At 40.4% G+C, this 16,955-nt stretch overlaps 1 protein-coding gene across 2 annotated transcripts in view; it reads left to right on the top strand.

The window, feature by feature from the left end:
• Window positions 1–16,955, top strand: part of CEP83 (centrosomal protein 83) — a 145,756-nt gene that overhangs the window by 13,573 nt on the left and 115,228 nt on the right. The window contains exon 1 of one of the 2 annotated variants that reach the window (XM_055118536.1): window positions 16,618–16,671. The exons of the other annotated variant lie outside the window; for it this stretch is intronic. The gene's annotated coding sequence lies outside the window, so the exon portion shown is untranslated. Of the gene's footprint in view, window positions 1–16,617; window positions 16,672–16,955 lie in introns of those variants that run through there. 2 annotated transcript variants of the gene reach the window in all.

Genomic DNA, 16,955 nt, shown 5'->3' with positions numbered 1-16,955 from the left:
CATATTGGATCTCCCATTTGCAAAAAGCCAAATACACATTAAGCTCATGCACATGGGACATTCCTCAGTATAGATCACTTACTAGGGCATAACTCATACTTAAGTTTATGAATCTAGAAATCCAAGCATAACTCATTTACAAATCTAGAAATCCAAGCATCCTCTCAGATTATAATGTCATAAAGGCAGAAATCAATCAAAAAAAGAAGGTGGCAAAAACTCCAGCAAGTGGAAGTGGAACAAACTCTTTAACAACTAGATCAAAGAGGAAATATAAGGTTCCTAGAAACTAAAGATGATGATGCAAGCATAGAAGATCATGTATGACGTCATTGGTCTGACCGAGACGAGAAGGCATTGATCACATCACACCGTTTTGGACACTGGAGAACTGTTCCTCGGAACATGCGACAGTAGAGGCGTTGGTGTCAGTGTCCTCGTCAACACGAACTTGGCCATGAGCATTGATTTGTTCAAATGCCTAACAACCCAAATTGAACACTTACGTTTGAATAGCTGTGACTCATTGCCGGCAGTTTCTGTCATCATTGTCTATGCACCAACATCCAACTACGATGAAGAAGAAATTGAGAAGTTCTACATGGAGCTGGAGAAGTTCTATAAAGAAGACCACACCTTTTACAAGATCATTGTCGGTGATTTCAATGCCAGGATAGGTCGCCCGAAGAACTCCTCATTGGGACCCATGGCCTAGATTGGAACGAATAGGGTGAGAGACTGTTTGAATTCATCATGTCGACCAAACCATCCACAGTAACTCACAGTTCCAGAAGGCCTCGTCTAAATGTTGCACATGGGAGTCTCCTGGTGGACAGTTCCACAACGAAATTGACCACATCATACTTAATCGATGGTTTTACCTGACCGATGTCGCTGTTGTCCCAGAATTCCAAACAGGATTGGACCACTGTCTCCTTCGTGTGAAATTCTACTTCAGGGAGCAGAGAGAAAGGGTTGCAAAGTTTAAGTTTAAGAAGAGAACTCCCAGAATGACCACCAACTGGGAGCTCTTTGGCACTATTGCAGCAACATGGGAAGATGCTGTCATTGACAACATCGACAAGGAATACAATCGACTGGTTCAGCACCTCCATGACTGTGTGAAGAATGCCAAGACTGGGAATGCCACAAACAGACGCCCGTTTTCGGAAACCCTGAGCTCATTCATCAACGTGGTTTGGCACGAGCTTCAGGCAATCACAAACTAACGTCCGAGCTTGAAAAGCTGTGCAGAAAAGCTATAAAGGAAGACCTCAAAGAAAGAAGAGCAGCAGTGTTGGCAGATGTGGCAGAAGCCGGGAAAAGTATTCGCAATGCTCGCCTGTCCTTCACCGACTACAAGATTGAGATGACTGCCCTCCGATGTCCTGATGGATCTGTCACATCTTTCAGAAGGGCAGTAGAGAGGATTATTCACAACTTCTATTTGGATCTCTTCGACAGTCACATCCACCTGCCCACATACCAAATTGCGCAGGATGGATATGTCCTCTCTTCCGAAATCCGACACACCATTTTGTCGGTAAAGACGTAAAGACTCGTACAGCACCCAGTCCACACAAAGTCAGACCTGAACACCTGAAGAATCTGCCGCCAGTACTCATCAATACACTGGCTGAGCTCTTCACATGCTACCTGTCCGAATGTAAGGTTCCGTCCCATTGGAAAACCAGCAGGACCGTTCTGTTGTATAAGAAAGGAAACATCCATGACATCTGCAACTATCGCCCAATCTGCCTGTTGTCCGTCATCTACAGGTTGTTCACTCAAGTCATCCTGAATAGAATAGGCAGAACACTAGACGAAGGACAGCCATGCGAGCAAGCCGGGTTCCGAAAAGGACTCAGCAGTATCAACCATATCCACACACTGACCAGGCTCATTGGTCAAGTTTTGCGAGAGTTCAAGATGCCGCTTTGTCTGACGTTCATTGATTTAAAGAAGGCCTTTGATTCTGTTGAGACTGAAGTGGTCATCGAAGCCATAGCCAAACAGGGTGTTCAAACTCGGTACATCAAGATCCTCCACAAGCTATATTACAGATTCACCACCAGGATCTTACCATTCACAAGGACGTGACCATTGAGGTAAAGAGAGGGGTTCTGCAGGGAGATAGCATTTTTTCACCAAAACTCTTCAGTGCCACCTCAAGAACGTCATGTGGCGACTGGAATGGGAAGAAATGAGAGTGAAGATAAACGGTTGGCAACTACACCACTTCTGCTTCGCTGATGACATTATTCTAATAACACCAAACATTAGCCAGGCAGCACAAATGCTGGCCGACTTCGACTGCGAGTGTGGAAAGGTCGGACTACAGCTGACTCTCACCAAGACAGTGTTCATGAAAAACAAACTAGTCGCTGATGTTTCATTTGCTCTCAATGGAACATACATCTCCGAATGTAGCAGCTATGTGTACCTGGGTTGAGAACTCAACATGAAGAACGACTTGGCGCCAGAACTGCGCAGGAGGAAGAGAGTAGCATAGAACGCTTTCAAGAGCGTCGAAGAAGTTGTTAAGAGGATAAAGAACCTCTGGCTCTGGGCACGTCCTTTTTACTCCACCATTCTTCCTGCACTGACATATACCTCAGAGACCTGGGCCCTAGGAAAACAGGACAAGAATGCTATTCAGGTATCCCAAAGAGGAATAGAAAGAGCTATGCTTGGAGTATCACGTTTTACTCAAGTGAGAGAAGGAATCCAGAGTTCCGACCTCCATGAATCAGGGATGCTGTCTCGTTTGTTAAGGCATCGAAAATCAAGTGGGCCTCACATGTAATGCGATTCACAGACAACTGCTGGACTAGAGCTGTTACTTGACTGGATTCCATGGGACGTCAAAAGATCATGTGGCCGCCCACCAATGAGATGGTCAGACTTCTTTGTCAAAACCCTTAAGGAACAGTTTGAGGCTCTTCATGTTCCTGGTGCGAGCAGATACCATTGGGCTACACTAGCACACAACAGGGATGAATGGAAATGTTACTGGCGCCGGCTTGAGCAAATTGAAGATCAGTGGGATGAAAAGTGATACAAGAAACTATAGAGAATGAAGATACAAATTATCACAATCTGTGGGACATAGCAGAAGCTGTACTGAAGGAAATTCATAGTAGTACAGGCTTTCAATAGGAGAGAAGAGTTCAAATCAATGACCTAACATATGGAGAAAGAATAACAAATGAATCCCAAAGGTAGTATAAGGAAGGAAATAATAAAAATTAGAGCAAAATTCTGTGATACAGAGATCAAGAAAGCTATCCAATGAATCAGTGAAACCAGGATTCGTGTTTTGAAAGGTAAACAAAATGGACAAAACTTTTGCCAGACCCATAAGGAAAGAAAGAGAAACTCCCCAAATAAGTCATAAATTGGATCAGAGATGGAAGGGAAAAAATTACAACAGATCCCTCTATAGTTCAAGATACAATGAAAAATTGCAATGAGTTTTTCTGTTCTCTTAAGATAGAGAACCTAGAAGAAATGGACAGAAAATAGAGAACCAGAGCAGGCTAATCACAAGCAAGGAAATTGAAATAGTATTTAAGAATCATGTCATGGACAAAGTCCCTGGTCCAGGTGAATTCACTGATGGTTTTTATGACTCATTCATAGAAGACTTACTATGTTTACTCCTCAGCTCTTCCAAAGTACTAGAGGGGAGCAGGGGGGAGAAATCCTTCCTAATAGCTTCTCTAAAGCCATCATTACACTGATACCCAAAGAAGATAGAGATACTGCTAAAAATGAAAATTTTAGACCATTTCCTTGATAAACACTAGTACAAAATCCTCAAGAAAATCTTAAGACAAATCCAACACCATATCAAAAAGATCATACAGGGACTAGAGAAATAGGGCATTTGCATAGGACATTTGCTTTGCATGTGGCTGATGCAAGTTTGATCCCAAGTTTTTCATATGGCCCTCTGAGCACTTCTAGGAGTAATTCCTGAGTGCAGAACTGGGAGAGTAATCCCTGAGCACTGCAAAGTATGGCCCCCCCAAAACAAAAAAGAAAGATCATACACCACAATCAAGTAGGATTTATCTCTGGAGTGCATGAGTGGTTCAACGTACACAAATCAACATATACCTCATCACTAAAAAGGACAATCATATCAATATTGCAGAGAAAGCTATCAAAACGCTCGACAAAATAGGGGTAGAAGAAACCTTTCTCAAAATAGTAATGGCCATCTATAATGAACTCACAGTCACTATCATTCTTAATGGTGAAAAAACTGAAAGCTTCCTATCTGAGATATCAGGCACAAGGTGAAGATGTCCACTACCCATTCAGTATAGCATTAGAAGTTCTAGCACTAAGAATTAGACAGGATTTTTAGATTTTGTTTCTTTTTAGATCTTGTAAAAATCTGTTACTCGATTTAGTTACAAGATCTGTTACAAGATCTTACTTGATTTAGTAACACTTTGTGTATTATTAGTGTTGATCTTTTAATATTGTATTTACTGTTTCCCTCCTTCCCTCCCTCCCTCCCTCCCTCCCTCCCTCCCTCCATCCCTTTCCTCCCTCCTTTCCTCCCTCTCCTCCTCCCTTCCTTTCTTCCTTTTTGTCTTCGGTCACACCCAGCTGTGCCCAAGGGTTTTTCTTTGCTCTGCACACAGGAATACTCCTGGTGGTGCTTGGAGGACCATATGGGGATTCAACCCTTGTCAGCTGTGTGCAGGACAAATGCCCTACCCACTGTACTGTCTCTCTGACCTCTTTGCTGTACTTCTTACCAGAAAAATTAATATTATATTTGGACCACTTTGGCCACTATTTCTCTTCTCTTCTTTTCCTTTTTGGACTTACCCAGTGTTGGCCAGGTGTTACTCCTGGCTCTGCACTCAGAAATTACTCCTTATAGTATATGAGGGACCTTGTGGGATGCCAGGGATTGAACTCGGGTTGGCTGTGTGCTAGGCAGCCTTACGCACTGTAATATCACTTTGGCCCCTTTGCCACTATTTCTCAAAAGGGTTTTTTTGACCCTTTCCCTGGAACTCTCATAGGTATGATGATACTTTTTTTTTCTTTTTGCTTTTGCTTTTTGTGTCACACCCAGCGATGCTCAGGGCTCAGGGGTTTCTCCTGGCTCTGCACTCAGGAATTACTCCTGGAGGTGCTTGGGGGACCATATGGGATGCTGGGAATCGAATCCGGATCGGCTGTGTGCAAGGCAAATGCCCTACCAACTGTGCTATCGCTCCAGACCCTGATGATACATTTTACTTGTCCCTCAGAGTTCTGAAATTGTGTTCATTTTTCTTCAATCTTTTTATTGCATATTCTTCATATTGAATATTTTCTATTGATTTATCTTAAAAGTTTTTATATCCGTGATCTCAGTTCTGCTGTTAGCTATCGTTAGTGTGCATGAAACAAAATAATAATTCTATGTTTCAACTTTAGAATTTTCTTTTAAAAATGTTTTTCATTCTTTCAATGTAGACGAAATCCACAACTGTTGATACAATTCTAGAATTGAAATTGATTAGATAACAAAACTCCATTATTAAAATAAGTATAAAATATCAACTTTTCATGTGAAAATTGTTGTGTCTGATCATGTCGTTGGCAAGTTTTTATCTAAGAATTTAAGTAGTTTGTTGCTAGTTGAGCCTTGTGTATTATTGCTTTTGTTTGTTGAGTTTAGGTGGCTTCTTTATTACTTTCCCATCTAATTTGGTGTGTTCCTATTGGAATTTCAGTATTGAGGAATTAGGATGTGTTGCATAGCTGCATATGTGGCTGTGCAGTACAGAGACTTCGATCTATGGTCTGGGCAAATGAGTTGACATAGTATAGCTGTGGGAGATGGGCATGGCTGCTGAAGCTTCAGGAAGTATCAGAGTTGGGGTGGTGGGAAGTTGTCCACCCTTACTTTAATAAACACCAGAGCTGTCAGCCTCAGTATTGGGATACCTGAATTATTCGCAGTTTAGCATCTCTGCAGAGAATATTCGTGAAGTGGTGGATTTGACCCTTTGAAGTGGCTGCAGTGGTGGGGTATGGATTCTGGTGTTGAGGCTTCATTAGGATAGGTACTTGGTCTGCTTCCCTCCTAAGGGCTCCCCTCTAGCCTCCTGAGGGTGCCCTAGAGTTTTCAGCTGCAGGGACCTAAAAATTCAGTTTCAATGAATTTTAGCTGTTTGTATTATACATCTGGGAGGTTTAGTTGGGAATTGGTAGAGCAGGGTCAGTGCATGAGTTAATATGATGGTGGCTGTTGGAGGTCTAGAATTTTAGAATTAAAAAATTGGAGAACAGTTTCTAAATTCTAATTTTGTGTAAAATTTTGATCCACTGAATAGCTTTTATCTCCTTACGTTGAATTTGTTAAACATGATTTTCAGTTTTGTTGTTCTCAGACATATTGATCATACCTCCTTTGGTGTTTCTCCTTGTCAGTCTAATATTTGGGGACCTCTCGAGATAATTTATGTTTACTACTTTTCTTCTGATAATGGGCCATAGTTTTTGTATGTGCTGTTTTACAAGTTTTGGTTGAATACTGTACACTTTATATAAGTTTTGACACAACTCTTTTCTCTCAAGGTGATGATGTTTTGCTTTTTACTTAATAACTTGTCTAGTCTAAACTTGTGAAGCCTGTTTCTTGCACAGTGTGGTTGCTGATACCCCTGCTGTTTTGTTTCAGAAAATTTTTAGGGCCAGAAATAAGTATAGGTGTAAGGCACTCATCTTGTGTGTTTTCAGTCCCTTTTTGATTCACATCATCATAAAGAGAAATACATATATATACACACATATACATATATACGTATATGTATACATATACATATACATATACATATATACATATCTCCGAGAGCCCGGCAAGCTACTGAGAGTATCCTGCCTGCATGGCAGAGCCTGGCAAGCTCCCCGTGGCGTATTCGACATGCCAAATACAGTAACAATTACAGGTCTCATTCCCCTGACCCTGAAAAGAGCCTCCACTCGTTGGGAAAAACGGGTAAGGAGAGGCTGCTAAAATCTCAGGGCTGGGACGAAAGGAGACGTTACTGGTGCCCACTCGAGTAAATCGATGAACAACGGGGTGACAGTGACAGTGACAGTTTGATTCCTAGCACCACATATGGCATCTCAGTTGTTGTCAGGTGTGATCCCTGCCTGGACACAGAACCAGCAGTAGGCATTGAGTGCTTTTGGGTGTGGTATTCCTTCAAAAAAGGGAAAACTTCTCACTTGAGTATGCAAGTATGAAGATAAACCCAGCCTGTTTTGCATTTTGCATTTCCAGTCTTTAATTAAGTAAATGGGTAACTTTTAACAAATGATCTCTGGGTAATTGAATCTGTTTTATGCATGTTAAATTCTTGAAGAATATTTCCTATCTCATTTTTAAGATGTAAATGCAATCTTTGAACATCTGGGATGTTTGGAACTTCCAAGAGCCTGATAAAAGATTAAATGCATTGTTTCTCAACTATTTAAAATGTAAGTTTCTTCCTACTAATACAGCACCACTTTCAAAAATAGTATAAGCATAAAGTCTGTATTTGTTTTATTATTACTATTTTTGGTGACTCCCAAATGCTGTGAGGGTCAAGGAATGAATCAGTGTGCTGGAGAATAAGATACATAAGATCAGTAGAAAGCAGAGGAAAGAAAAAAGAATGAAAAGTGAAGACAGCATCAGTAAACTGGATAATTTTAAGAAGAATATCTGAACTATAGGAGTGGAATCTCTGAGGGAGAGGAAAAGAGAATAGGAAAGAACTATCAAGGAAAATGTAGCTGAAAATATTCCACTTTGAAGATTGAGTCATATATACAGATCTAAGAAGCACAAGGAGTTTCAAATAGAATAATCTCAAATAGGACTCTAAGATACATGGTAATTAAAATGGCAGAACTCAGAGATACAGAATTCTCAAGCAGCAAGACCAAAGAATAAACTCACATAGAAATAAACCACCATGAGACCCATAGCAGATCTATCTAGTGAAACTACAGGCAGAAGGAATGCTTTGACACAGCAAACATGTTGGCTGAAATAAGCACCCCAACAAGAATATCCAGCTAGGTTATGACAAATTTGAAGAAATTATGTAAAAAATTATGAATAAGCAACGCCTAAAGAAGTTTGTAGCCATTAAACCTGCTTAGCAAGAAGCAGTAGTTTTCTTTAAAAGATAAAAAGGAGTTGAAGAAATGTAGGGATTAAGGCAATAGTCATGCATGCATGCAGTTGAATCTTATTCCAGAACTAGTTGACCCTGGTTCCTTGGCACCATGTGGTCCCCAGAGCTTCAGCAAATGCAGCTCTGGGGACACCCAAGTGACACCAGGGTTGCCCAGGTAATCTATACCAAAGGGCTAAAGCAGTACCACTTCTTTGGGCCCTCACAGAGAATTCCTAGTGCTGTTGACTGAAATTGTTGGGTGGAGAACCCAGGCTTCCTGAGCACAGCTTGGAAAGCGCTTAAAATAAACAAAAAACTAAACAACTTGGTAGTAGTAAGATACTAAAAACAAAATTGTGGAAGAAGTAGAGGAATAGTGTAGTCTTGTATGATGCACAGGATGCTCACTTGAACTTTGAACTGAAGCTTAGATACAGGCCCAGTTCTTCAGGAGTCAATTTCCTCTTAGGAAAATAGAGAAAAAGTAAATACCTAAGTACGAGGGAAGAAAATAAAAGATTTCCAAAGAAGCAATGACAGACTTTATAAAAACAGTGAATTTAAATAAAAAAATTACCATAAATTTGTTTCTGTAATCTCACTTTACATTCGTGGCCTAATTAATCAGTCAAAAGGCACAAAGTGACCCAATGGATCAGAAAACTGAACCCAGTTCTCCACTGTTTATAGGAGACACACTGAATGCTCAGGATATATCAACACAGTAAAATGCTGAAAATAAATCTTACAATAAAATAATAGCTTAAGAAAGGCTTGGATAGTCATACTTAGCATAGACTTAAAGTTACAATAAAGTTATAAAGATACAGAGATGGATACAGTATAACAGTCATGGAATCTTTATATCAAGAAGACAATACTCATGAACATATATATACCTAATGAAGGATCGTGAAAATATATAAAGCAGTTGCTAACTGATCTAAGGAAAGACACTGAAATAATGCAATAGTAGTAGAAAATTTAAATTTCCCTTTCTTATCATTGGATAGAATGAAATAAATCACAAAACATTGGTCTTAAAAGACAAAATGTAAGAAAGAGATGGACTTAATGTGACTTAATATGTATAGGATTCTGTACTGCCTAAAAGTCAAATACAGATTCTTTTCTAGTGCACATGGTTCATTCTCCAGGATATATTGCATGTTGGGATACAAAATGAGTCCCTGTAATAGCAAGAGAATAGAAAATATGGCAAGTATCTATAAGTATCTATTCAGACCACAGTGGTTTGAAGATAGAAATCAATTTAGGAAAAGCTCAAGCACTTGAAAATTAAACACTACACTTCTGAACAACTAGTGGGTCAAGGATGAAATTTAGAAGGAAGAAAATTTTCTGGAAACAAAGGAGAATGAAGATATGAGTTGTCAGAACATAGCAAACACAGCAAAATCTGTTCTAAGAGAGAAAGTCATAGTAATGCAAATGTTCCTCAGGAACATGAAAAGGCCCAAATAAAGATATAACTGTGTATCTTAAGATACTCGATAGATAACAACAAAAAAGAACCCAAAGTAAATGGAAGGAAATAAAAACTTAAGTCAACAAGACAGAAAACTAAGCACCCCCATCCCCCCAAAGCAAAAGGTAATGAACCAAGTGTTGGATATTTAGAAGACTAAACAAAATTAACCCTTAGGGAGACCGACAAAAAAAAAAAAAACAACCATCTAATGAATCAGAAATAAAAGGGAATAAATTATAAAAAGATATGAGAATACCATGAGCAACATTATGCCACAAATTGGACAACCTATATGAAGAAGATAAATTTTTGAAATGCTTTAACTTCCCCAAACTGGGTCAAGAGGAAGTAGAACATCTAAGTAGACCATTTATTAACATTTGTTCTAATTGAATTAAAATAGTAATCAGTTTCCTCAAAAACAAGAGGCCAGGATTAGATAAATTAACTAGTGATTTCTTTCTAATCTTTAAAAAGGTCTGCTTTTTACTCTTTTTGGTTCATCTGGAAAGTTGATGAAATAGGGATTCTACTGAGTTAAGTTTAATGCCATTATTACCAGTACCAAAAGCAGACATAAGCCTCACTGAAAAAGGAAATTACTTGGGGCTGGAGCGATAGCACAGTAGGCAGGGTGTTTGCCTTGCACGCTGCCAACCCGGTTCAATTCCCAGCATTCCATATGGTCCTCTGAGCACCGCCAGCAGTAATTCCTGAGTGCAGAGCCAGGAGTAAGCCCTGTGCATTGCCAGGTGTGATCCAAAAAGCAAAAAAAAGGTCGTCCCCTAGGACTCTAACTCGCTCTAGAGCCATTTTGAGGTCTTTTGCCATTATTTGTTGTTGTCTATATGCTTTGTGCAGCTCATCTTCAAGCTCACTGATTCTGTCTTCGGCTGTAGTCATTCTACTATTGAGGGCTCCTACGGAGTTTTTCATTTCATCTACTGATTCTTTTAGTTGTGTGACTTCTGTTCGTAGCTTTGAAATTTCTGCTCTCATTTCTTCCTGGATTATCTTGGTGGAGCGTTCCAACGCTGCATCCATATCCTCCCTTAATTTATTGGATGTTCGTTCCATAGTTTCTTTGAGTTCGTGAACCATCCTCACAATTTCCTCTCTGAATTCTTTATCTGAAAGGAGGGTGTATTTCTGGGAGGTCGCTGCTGAGGTTAGTGAGATATTTTCTTGGCTCTCTCCTAGTGGTGGGGATTTTCTCAGTTTCTTCATGTTGTTATGGGCTTTACTATCTGGAGCTCTTGTTAGCTTGTGAGGAACCTCGACTGAAGATTTTTGGCTATGCTCTTTTGACAAAGGACTTTTCTGTGCAAGTTGATGTGTTCATTGACAGTTTTTGTGAAGTTAGGATAGGCTAGGTTAGTTGAGTATTAACATATAGTAACTAAGATGATCAGGGAGTTCTTCAGAGGAATGGGTTCAATCAATTGTGGCCAAAGGACAATGCATGGAATGGTAAGAAAAACATCTGCGGCCGCGTTAGCGGCCTGTGCTCCGGAAAGAGGCCACGCCCACTTTGAGGCCACGCCCCCAAATGAGAGGACACGCCCCTAACCTGTTCGGACACGGGAGGGCGGGCTCAGGCGCGGTGGGCGAATGACTGGGACCTGCCCAGCGGGGCTGGGGTGCTCCGAGCTGTCCCGCTGCCACGGGCGGGCACGGGACACGGGGGGCGCTTTTATAAGTGGATCAGCATGGAAAGTATTATGCTAAGTGAAATGAGTCAGAAAGAGAGAGACAGACATAGGAAGATTGCACTCATCTGTGGACTATAGAATAATAGACTATAAGACTAACACCCAAGAATAGTAGAAATAAGTACCAGGAGGTTGTCTCCATGGCTTGGAGGCTGGTCTCTCATTCTGGGCAACTCAGAGAAGGGAACACCAAGTAAAATGTGATTGGAGGTCATGTGGGGGAAAGATGATGCGGGCCCAATATAGACTAGAGACTGAACACAATGGCCACTCAACACCTTTATTGCAAACCACAACACCTAATCAGAAAGAGAGAACAAAAGGGAATACCCTGCCATAGTGGCAGTGTGGGTTGGGGGGAGACAGGACTGGGGAGGGGGGGGAGGGATGTTGGGTTTACTGGTGGTGGAGAATGGGCACTGGTGAATGGATGGATTATCAAACTTTGTAAGGGAGAAACATGAGCACAAAAATGTATAAATCTGTAACTGTACCCTCACGTTGACTCACTAATTAAAAATATACTATTAAATTAAAAAAAAACCTAAAGCAGTTAATAAATAATTATGAAATCAGAAAAAAAGAAAGGAAATTACTCACCAATATCCCTGGTAAACATAGACTCAAAGATTGTTAACAAAGTCTTAGTGTAAATCTAGTACATTGAAAGGTATACACCATGATCCAGTGAAATTCATATTAGTTGTGTAAGAATGATTCAACATACACTGGTCAGTGTGATACATAACATTAATAAAAGGAAAAAAGAATCATAATTTAACAGCTGCAGAGAAAGCATTTAATATTATTTAACACCCATTTGTGATAATTTTTTTTTTTTTTTTTGGTTTTTGGGTCATACCCGGCGATGCACAGGGGTTACTCCTGGCTTTGCACTCAGGAATTACTCCTGGTGGTGCTCAGGGGACCATATGGGATGCTGGGATTCGAACCCGGGTCGGCTGCGTGCAAGGCAAACGCCCTACCCGCTATGCTCTCGCTCCAACCCCGTGTAATAAAACAATTTTTCAGCAAAATGAAGATAGAAGGAACATTTCTTAATGTAGTAAATGCCATATATCACAAACTTGCGTTATAGCCGATGGTGAAAAACCATAAGCTTTTAAGATTAGGCTCATATAAGGTTGTCCACTCTCACCATTTTTATACAGCATACCTTGGCCTTAGCAATTAGGCAAGAAAGATATATTAAAGGGATTCAGATATGGAAAAGAACTCAAATTGTCACAATTTGTATGATATAAAATCATTTTTCAAAAACCCTAGACACCACCAAATTTTTTTGGAAACAGCAAACTCATACACTAAAGTGGCATGCTTTAAATCAATATGCAGAAATCTTTTGTGGCTATATGCAGATAATGAGGCAGAAGGGGAAGAAAAAAAATCACATATACAGTTGTGCTCTTTCCCTTTACCTGCATCAAGTGCCTGGGAATAAACTATAAATGACTGTTAAAAGACATAGGAGAAAGAAGACAAGAAAATGGAATCATATTCTTTGTTCCTGGATTGGAAGAATTAACATCAGTAAAGTGTCCATTTTTCCCAAAACACTGCATGGATTCAGTGCAGTCCCAATCAAACTTCCTATAGCATTCTTTAGGGACAGAGAACAAATACCATTAATATTCATATGCAGTAATAAAATTTTAAAAAATAGCCAGAGCAAGCAATCGAGAGAGATAGGAAGCTCTCCCCCACCTCCGACTTGAAATCATATTATAAAGCTATAGTAATGAAACTGGTACTAGAATAAAGACAGACCCTAAACCCAGTGGAGTAGAATCGAGAGCCCAAGGATAACTCCTCAGGTATATGAACAGTAGTCTTTGACAAAAGAGTTAATATGAAGTGGAGCACAGAAAGCCTCTTCCACAAGTGATGTGAAAGCTGGGTATCCCACATTTTAAAAATTCAAAAGGGATATTACCTTGATATTAGAGTCAAACCCATGAAACATTTGAGGAAAACATAGGCAGAGCAGTCCATGCTATTTCAGAGGCACTGTCAATTACTTAATGCTAGAGTCAAAGAAAGTAGTAGCAAAAATAACAAAGTGGAACCATTTCAAACAAAATTTTCTAGACAGTGGAAGATGACTAGAATAAAAAGACACTGAGCAGGTGGCAATGTTCACTCACCACAAATTTGACAAAATCTGCTGAGCACTCATAAAACTTAAAAAACAAGTCCCATCAAAAACTGGGGGGGAGAAACTGGACACTTCCTCAAAGAAAACATTCAGGTAGCAAATAGAGATATGAAATGTTATTCTTCATTTGTAAAAGAAATTCAGAATGACAGGATTCACTTCACACTAGTCAGAATGATAATACATTAGTAAAAAAGGAAATATGCATTGCTGGTAGGACTCTGATTAAAAAGGAAACTTCATCCACTTTGGTGGGAATATTATCTGTTTTCTCTCTAGGGAAAATAATATGGAAACTTCTAAAAATAATTAAGAATAGAACTTCCACCTGAACTGGTGGTGATTCTGCTTCTTGGCATTTACCTCAACAGCACAAAGCATTAATTCAAAAAGGCCACTCTAAATCCGCAGCAAACCCAGGTATGCAGGACTTGTGACTAAAAACTCGAGGTTCAATGGATTTGGGAATGGGTGAATCCATCCCATCTACCTTTGTTTCTTGCAGCTTGGCAGTCATACCAAGTGCCTTATGATTTCATCAATGGCCATGATCCAGAGACTCATAAATCTCTTGGAAGATAGCATAAAACGACATGCCATCCACATACCACTGGACCCCATACTAGGCTGTTTCATTCCGGGCACCCTGGAGTGGGGGGCAGATGAGTCCCTTCCCTGTAGGATAACATTGGTTTGTCTTTTCTGCCTTGCAGCAGGGAGCTTGGGTTTATTTGGGTTGCTCCCATCACAGTGCTCCCATTTCTCTGTGTTTATTTGTAGCTTCTTTCTTTGTGCTCTGTGGACTTGTAGATGCTGTTTTCCTCTTCTCCTTAAGTCTTTCATATAGTTTATTCAGAGCAATGTCCTTTTCGTATGGGCACAGGAAGACAGTAAATGCTATGTTTTTGTAACATGGGAGTTAATTGACTCTCAGTGATATTTACCCTCTGGGCATCTGTTCTCTCAACTTAAGCTTCAGTTGCCATTACTTCCTAGCCCCCCAAAAGCAGGGTCTCGTCAAGGGACTGGATGGACCCAGGGTAAGTGGTGAGCTATGTGCTACCCTGGCATCAAGATGGGCCTGGCCAAAGTGCCATAATGCTTAACTGTGGAGGTCGATGTGGAGGTCTCGTTCTGTTCAGCAGAGAGAACCCATCGTGGGGCGCAGCCGAAAGAACAGACGCAGAGCCTGGAGGAGGGAGAAAAGGCGTTTATTCTATGGCAGTTACAGTATTTATACCTCCCTGCTGGGAGGAGGTGATATATTATGCACTCTGGGACCCCCAATAGAAATGCAGGGTGTGGCATGGGCTTTAGCTAGTAATAAAAAATGCTGATAGGATAAGATCAGTAAGATTAGGAGTGGCAACCTTTGTTAGGTGTGGCATGGGGTTAGCTAGTGATAAACAAATAGTGACAGGATAAGATCAGTAAGGTAAAATGGCTCCCTACACTTAACTATAAGTTAAGAGCATGGTCATGGACAAATTCTGTCATGATCCAAAAAGTAATAACTAGATTCGGGCCCTGCTAGGGTTAGGAATGATTAATCTGGCCTGAGCATTGTAGTCTGAGTCTGTGAGCTGCCCTACAAGCCTCAATGTATCTCTTTCTATGTCCATACAAAAATAGCTAATATTAATATGTTAGGAGAAGAGGAATACCCCTAGGTGGTGTTTCCACCCTTGAGTCTGATGGGCAGTCAGGAAGGGCTTTCTTATGTTGATTTTGCTACCAGACTGGGTGTAGAGTGGGCCCAGAGGGTGAGGGGTGGAGAGATGAGTGGGGGCAGAGGTCAGAGTCAGAGGGAGAATCCGGAAAGCTGGGATGAGAAAGGAGAGGCTAGGAAGGTAGGATGTGTGAGATGGGAGAGAGATTGAATAAACAGTAACTAATCAGCAACCAGCTTGGTCCTTGTTCTTCGTGCACCTGCCCATAGCTAACAGGCATCCCAATCCAGTACATTCACAGTGACTCGAGAGCACCAAACGCAGGCGGTGAGAGAGAGCCGCTTGGAGAGCCCGAGAACACACATCCTTCTGCGAACACATTTTTTACACCTCCCCACCCCAAGGAATCCATCTCTTGTAGCTGAAATCCGCCAGAACTCAACTGCACCATGCTCATGGCCGCTCTCCACACGCTCGGGCTGAGCCTACCCATAAGTAAAGCCTCTTCATGGCTGCGTGAAATCTCATACCCCACACCACTTATATTCTAAGAGTAGCACACCACATCAGATGGGATTAAAGTAGGAGGCAACCAATCTTAGACGGAAATATATGTTTACAGATATATGTATATGTATATATACAGATATGTGTATATATATACATATATGTGTGCTTATGTGTATATATATATATATATATATATACATAAGCACACAAGGCTCAAACTTTAACAACATATTAGTAAGGACTTCATGGCCCAACAGTCTTCACAGTCTCCCCTATGAAAAGTTTTCTGGAGCAATTTCAGTGGTTTATTCATCACTAGCAATACAAAATAAATTATTTTGGTTCTGCTCTGGGCAGAGGTTGGGGTTTGGGATGGAAACATCCAAAATACGGTGGTGGGAAAGAGTAATGGTGGTGGAATTAGTGTTCGAATATTAAGTGTAATCAAATATTGTGAACTACTTTATAAAAATAATATTGGGGCTGGAGCGATAGCACAGCTGGTAAGGCACTTGCCTTGCACATGGTCAACCCGGGTTCAATTCCCAGCATCCCATATGGTCCCCTGAGCACCACCAGGAGTAATTACTGAGTGCATGAGCCAGGAGTAACCCCAGTACATTGCCAGGTGTGACCCAAAAAGCAAAAAAAAAAAAAAAAAAAAAAAAATTCCACCCACTCTTAAGTTTATTGCATTGTTGCTCACAGTAGCCAAGATCTTGAAACAGCCGAGGTGCCCTAGAATAGGTGAGTGAGTAAAGAAATTGTGTATATAAGCAATGGAATTTTCTTAATTATTAGAAGAGATTAACTTTTGCAGATTGCTGCAACTTGGATGGAACTGGAAAGTGTCATGCCTAGCAAAATGAGCCAGAGAGAGGAGGAAAAATGATTTCTCTCATGTGGAGTATAAAGAAACATGGTAAGGGAATAAAAAATGGCCAATGATAACAAACCTTGAGAGTTGGCATATAGAAATAAGTTTGCTAAGTGGGAGCAGGGAGAAGAGAAGGAACCTAAGACAGTGGTGGAGGAATGCTAATATACTGATCATGAGTGTGGTATAACAACATTATATTCCTGAAATATTACCACTTATGTAAATCAGTGTCCTAAATTAAACAGTAAGTATTAAACTGAATTTTAAAACACGAGAGACCACCAGTATATTACTGATGTGAATGAAAGTTCTAATTAAAATGAAAT

Source organism: Sorex araneus, chromosome 10 (assembly GCF_027595985.1).
Source record: "Sorex araneus isolate mSorAra2 chromosome 10, mSorAra2.pri, whole genome shotgun sequence".
NCBI lineage: Eukaryota > Metazoa > Chordata > Mammalia > Eulipotyphla > Soricidae > Sorex > Sorex araneus.
This window is presented reverse-complemented; position numbering and strand designations above follow the sequence as displayed.